Raw genomic sequence first — 6,176 nt, 5'->3', positions numbered from 1 at the left:
TTAGTTGTCTACCCACAGTAATAAGTAAGAGCTTACCAGAATCCCTGAGAAAGGAGGTATTCAAATTGTATCTTAAAACATCCTATTCAGCCAGATTCTCAATGCACATGATGGCTGAACACATTTATATCCAGTTCCATGAAGGAAAGGCTATTGGATGACAATACATTCATAACGCTAGCCTCCTAGAGTTACTGCCACTCAGAGTACTTTCTGTTCATAGTACTTCCAGTGGTACTCTCCCTTTTGAATAATCACTATGCATGGCATTTGCTCTTCAAGGTAATTATTCCAAAATTCCTTGCCCTTTGAGTTCATGCATTTAGTTACCCATTTACTGTTCATACTATTAACTGCCAGAATTATCAGCCCTCTGTATGATTACTATTCATCGTATTTACCTGTAGAATTAGCTCTTTCCTTTTCCAACCCCCTCAAGTAATTATTGGGGTATTCATATTCACCTCTCTTCAAAGATCCAATATATCCTGACACACAGTACATGATGATACAATTGATTGTGAGTGGATTACCTCCTCCAGCAGTAAGATGGAGCCATGCAAAGTGGACATTTGTATTGTGAATTATGTTTTGGGAAAGCAGTGGTGTAGTGGTATTGTCACTAGACTAGTAATCCAGAGACCCAGGGTAATGCTCTGGGGAGGGATAAAAGCAAAATACTGCTGAAAATCTGAAACAAAAACAGAAAATGCCTGGAAAACTCAGCAGGTCTAGCAGTGTCTGTGGAGAGAGAAACAGAGTTAACGTTTTGAGTCTGTATGACCCTTCTTCAGAGCTGAAGAGAAGTGAAAATGTGATGAAATTTATACTGTTGAAGGGGGGTGGGGCAGGTGGAGCTGGATAGAAGGCCAGTGATAGGTGGGGACAAAGGAGGGATTGACAAAGATGTCATGAACTAAAGGACAAAGTGAGTGTTAATGGTAGTGGTTAGTGCTAAAAAAGAGGTGCTGATATTGGCATAAAGATAAGAAAGCAGAATGTGATCATATCAGAACAAGGATAGCACTGTGTGAAAGAACAACATGGCACAAATAACATTTGGCCTTGTAGGGATGGGGTTGGGGGAGAGTGTGGTGGTGGGGAAAAAGAGAATAGAAAATGGGATAGAAGGGTAGAATGGGATAAAAAGGGGGTAAAACCACAGATAAATAAATAAAAATAAAAATAAGTGGATAAAAAATAAAAATGAATGTAGAAAAAAGAGGATTAGAAAAAGGGGGTGAGGATGGAGGAGACAGTTCATGGTCTGAAGTTGTTGAACTCAATGTTAAGTCTGGAAGGCTGTAAAGTGCTTAATTGGAAGATGAGGTGTTGTTCCTCCAGTTTGCGTTGGGCTTCACTGGAACATTGCAGCAGGCCAAGGATGGACATGTGGGCATGAGAGCAGGGTGGTGTGTTGAAATGGCAAGCGACAGGGAGGTCTAGGTCATGCTTGTGGACAGACCAAAGGTGTTCTGCAAAGAGGTCACCCAGTCTGCGTTTGGTCTCCCTGATGTAGAGGAGACCACACTGGGAGCAGCAGATGCAGTAGATCAAATTGAAGGAGATGCAAGTGAAGCACTGCTTCATCTGAAAGGAGTTCTTGGGCCCTTGGACGGTGAGGAGGGAGGAGGTAAAGGGGCAGGTGTTGCACCTTCTGCGATTGCATGGGAAGGGGATGAGGTGCTGGGGGTGATGGAGGAGTGGACCAGGGTGTCCTGGAGGGAATGGTCCCTATGGAATGCTGATTGGAGGGGAGGGGGATGAGAGGAAGATGTGTTTGGTGGTGGCATCATGCTGGAGTTGGTGGACATGGCGGAGGGTGATCCTTTGAATGTGGAGCCTAGTGGGGTGAAAAGTAGGACAAGGAGGACCCGATCATGGTTCTGGGAAGGAAAGGAAGGTGTGAGGGCAGAGGTGTGTTAGCTGGGTCAGACACGACTAAGGGCCCTGTCAACCACAGTGGGGGCGGGAGGGGGGAAACCTCAGTTAAGGAAGAAGGAAGACATGTCAGACGTGTTGTTTTGGAAAGTGGCATCATTGGAACAGATGCAACGGAGGTGAAGGAACTGAGAGAATGGGATGGAGTCCTTACAGGAAGCAGGGTGTGAGGAGCTGTAATCAAGGTAGCTGTGGGAGTCGGTGGGCTTGTAATGAATATTGGTGGACAGTCTATCACCAGAAATAGAGACAGAGAGGTCATGGAAGGGGAGGGAAGTGATGGCGATGGACCATGTGAAGGTGATAGAAGGGTGGAAATTGGAAGCAAGATTGATAAATTTTTCCAGGTCCAGACGAGAACACGAAATGACAGCGAAACAGTCATCGATATACAAAGAAAATGAGTTGTGGGAGGGGCCCTGAGTAAAACTGGAACAAGCAATGTTCCACATATACCATAAAGAGACAGGCATAACTGGGACCCATGCGGGTACCCATAACCACACATTTTATTTGGAGGAAGTGAGACAAGTTTAAGGATAAATTATTCAGTGAGAGAACAAGATTAGCCAGGTGGGGAGAGCAGTCATGGATGATGATTGTTCGGGCCTCTGTTTGAGGAAGAAGCGGAGAGCCTCAGACCATCCTATTGGGGGATGGAGGTGTAGAGGGATTGGACGTCCATGGTGAAGAGGAGGTGGCTAGGGCCCAGGGTACTGGAAATTGTTGATATGATGTCGGGCATCAGAGGAATCGTGGATGTAGATGGGAAGAGACTGGACAAGGCGAGTCAAGATAGGAAGAAATGAGTTCCGTGGGACAGGAACAGGCTGATACGATCGGTCTACTGTGACAGTCCTGTTTGTGGATTTTGGGAAGGAGGTAGAAGTGGGCTGTCTGGGGTTGGGAGACAATGAGATTGGAAGCTGTGGAGGGAAGATCTCCAGAGGAGATGAGGTCAGTGACAGTCCTGGTAACAATGGCTTGACGTTCGGTGATGGGGTCATGGTCCGGGGGAGGTAGGAAGAAGTGTTTGAGAGTTGGCGCTCAGCCTTTGCGAGGTAGAGGTGAGTACAACAGGCAACAACAGCACCACCTTTGTCAGCAGGTTTGATAACAAAGTCAGGGTTGGACCTAAGGGAACGAAGTGTAGCAAATTTAGAAGGAGACAAGTTAGAGTGGGCAAGAGGGACAGAGAAATTGAGATGACCGATGTCATGCCAACAGTTTGCAATGAAAAGATCAAGAACAGGTAAGAGGCCAGAGGGAGGCGTCCAGGTTGAGGGAGAATCCTGGAGGTGGGTGAAAGGATCCATGGAACAGGGGGAGGACTCCTGCCCAAAGAAGTGAGCACGGAGATGAAGGCAATGGAAGAAGAGTTCAGCATGGGGCCGAGCCTGAAATTCAGTGAGATGACGGTGTAAAGGTACGAAACTGAGTCCTTTGCTGAGTACAGAATGTTCAACATCAGAGAGGGGAAAGACAGAGGGTACGGTAAATACATGGCAAGGGCTGGGATTAGAAAATAGGATGGGTTCAGAGGGATGGGAAAGGGTGGAGGGTATCAATAAATTGTTGGAGCTTGCGTTCCTTAGCACTTGAAAGGAAGAGGAAAAGTAATGCTCTGGGGACCCAGGTTTGAATCCCACCATAGCAGATGGTGAAATTTGAATTCAATTAAAAAAAAAACAGAATTAAAACTCTAGTGATGACCATGAAATCATTGCCAATTGTCATAAAAACCCATCTGGTTCACCAATGGGCTTTAGGGAAGGAAATCTGCCGTCCTTACCAGGTCTGGCCTACACGTGACTCCAGACCCACAGCAATGTGGTTGACACTTAAGTGGCCTCTGAAATGACCTAGTAAGCCACTCAGTTCACAGGGGCAATTCGGGATGGTCAATAAATGCTGACCAAGCCGGTGATGCCCCCATCCCATGAAGAAACAAATAAAAAAAAGCTGTATTAAACTGATGGTTTTTTAAAAAAAGACTTTTAAATTAAGAAACAGAAGTAGATTGCATGTGCTGCTGCATCCATTAAAAAACATGAAGATTAATTTGAAAGGTGCTGATGTCGATGATATTTTATTCATGTAGGATTTTTGAGAAATTGCCAACTTTCAGGTAAGTTTCTAAAGAATGCTGACAACATAGAAGGCTCATTTATGGACAAAATAGTAAAGTCTGGAAGTTGCTATTGACCTACTTTAGATTTTATATATATATCAAGCTGAACACTGTAGCGCACCCAAAATCACCCACATCAACCTGTCTGAGCTAACATATAACATGCTCATTTTGCCTGTGCCGTGGTTAACCAGTGTAATGTTCTAGCAGTTGATGACTCTGAATATTATCGTTGTGGAAGTGCCCTCGTCCTGAACAATGTATTGTTTTACTGTTTTTCGTAATTGTGGCCTTTAAGGTGTGGATTCATGCCTGTGACACCTTAAGCAAGTTAAAGTCAGTTGCCTTGTTTATGAACTTGGATTTCTGTTTTGTATGCCAAGAGTGTGCCCAATTGTAGCTTCTTGTTTAATTTATTATGAAGGGTTAGACCTTTGGATTAGTGGCAGATCCAGAGAAATGACTGTCATTACCTCTGGCTTTGATACATTTCCTGAAATTATGGTGCTATAGGTACCTAAATTTCTTCTTTTCTTTTGTGTTTCAATTTTATTTTTCCAATTATATTTTTCCCCACTGTTGCCATTTTTCCTAAACTCAATTTTTCTGAAGGCCCTATGTCAAAATTCTTTTCCTATCTTATTCCTGTCTTCCTGAATCCAAATTTCCAAACTGAAGGAGGAGCAAATTCCTCTGCACGCTCTATGTGCAGCCTGTACGAAGACTGTGAACTGGCCTTTAAAAATGGCACCTTCTTTGGACCTGCTGGATTCCCCCCCCACACACATACACACTTGTTGTTGGGTGGCTCTCCCACCTGCTGGGCGTTAATTGGATACAGATGGAAAAATTGTTGAGTCGGTCCCACCATCCACCCGTGCTGCCAAGCAACCTGCGTATGACCCTGGCATCTGGACCTCCATTCATTGTCAAAATCCAGCCCGTTGACTCTGTTTTTCTCTCTCCACAGATGGTACTAGACCTGTTGAATATTGTCAGAATTCTCCTTTTTTATACCAAATTTAGATTCTTGCTTGATATGTTTTTAAGTGTTACAAACAGGAGAGTGCTGCAGGTGGGCAAATGGACCTCACTGTAAGCACATATAGACAGGGTAATGGAGTAAATGTGAGAGAGAGGGAGAGAATAAAAGGAAGTGTGAGAATGAGAGAATAAGAGAGTGCGAGAATGAGGAAGAGCGAGAGAGTATGAGAGGAGCATATAGCTGAATAAACTTGTCCATGGTATAATAAGTGTTATGTCATGGCACAGCTGATGGTAAATGCTGAGCTGCTCAAGTCCCAAAGGGAAACTTGAAACAACTGCAGCAACTTGTTTTGCGATATGTATTTATTTTGAGATGCATGCCTTGAATTCAGTTGTAATAAGATCACCGAGTCTTATAGGTTTCTTACAAAACTAAAGTAAACCTTCATTAATAGAAGAAATAATTTTAAGCACACACACAGATCTACAAATTACTACTACGATAATTTCTAAATCCCCTAGTTAATCTAACTCCCAGTTACAGTTTCGTTAAGGCAACAGTAAGACACATAGGGCAGAATCCTTCTGTTTGGTGTGTTGGGGCGGGCCCTGCACGCTAATGCGTGAAGTGACGCGCAGTGACGGGCGTGCATCCCGACGTCACCACACGTCATTCTGATCTTCAGTTCGGTGGGCATGCACCAGAGTCGGCTGCATGAGCGCTAACCTGTCAAATGCCTGTTAAGGCCATTAGTTACCTAATTGAAGTAGTTGTCAGGGCTACTTGTTCAACCTTAGGGTTGGCGGGTAGGCGAAGAGCCCAGGCGGCCTTTGCATTTTTCATGGAACCACATCCGCGGGCGGCATGAGGTTTCACGAAGGGTTTATAACTTAAATAGCATTTTTTTATTAAAATTCATAGACATGTCCCGGCTCATGTGACACTGTCACATGAGGGGACATGTCTGAATAATTTTTTTTTCTTTTTTTCAGTTTTTCATTATCAAATTAATCGCCCTGAGGCAACTCCATGCCTCAGGAAGATTTCTGTACTCTTTTGCGCACGTGCACGAAATGGCGCAAGCCCCGACTCTCCCTCCTCCCCACCCCCCCCCTA

This window comes from Carcharodon carcharias, chromosome 7 (assembly GCF_017639515.1).
Source record: "Carcharodon carcharias isolate sCarCar2 chromosome 7, sCarCar2.pri, whole genome shotgun sequence".
Lineage (NCBI taxonomy): Eukaryota > Metazoa > Chordata > Chondrichthyes > Lamniformes > Lamnidae > Carcharodon > Carcharodon carcharias.
This window is presented reverse-complemented; position numbering follows the sequence as displayed.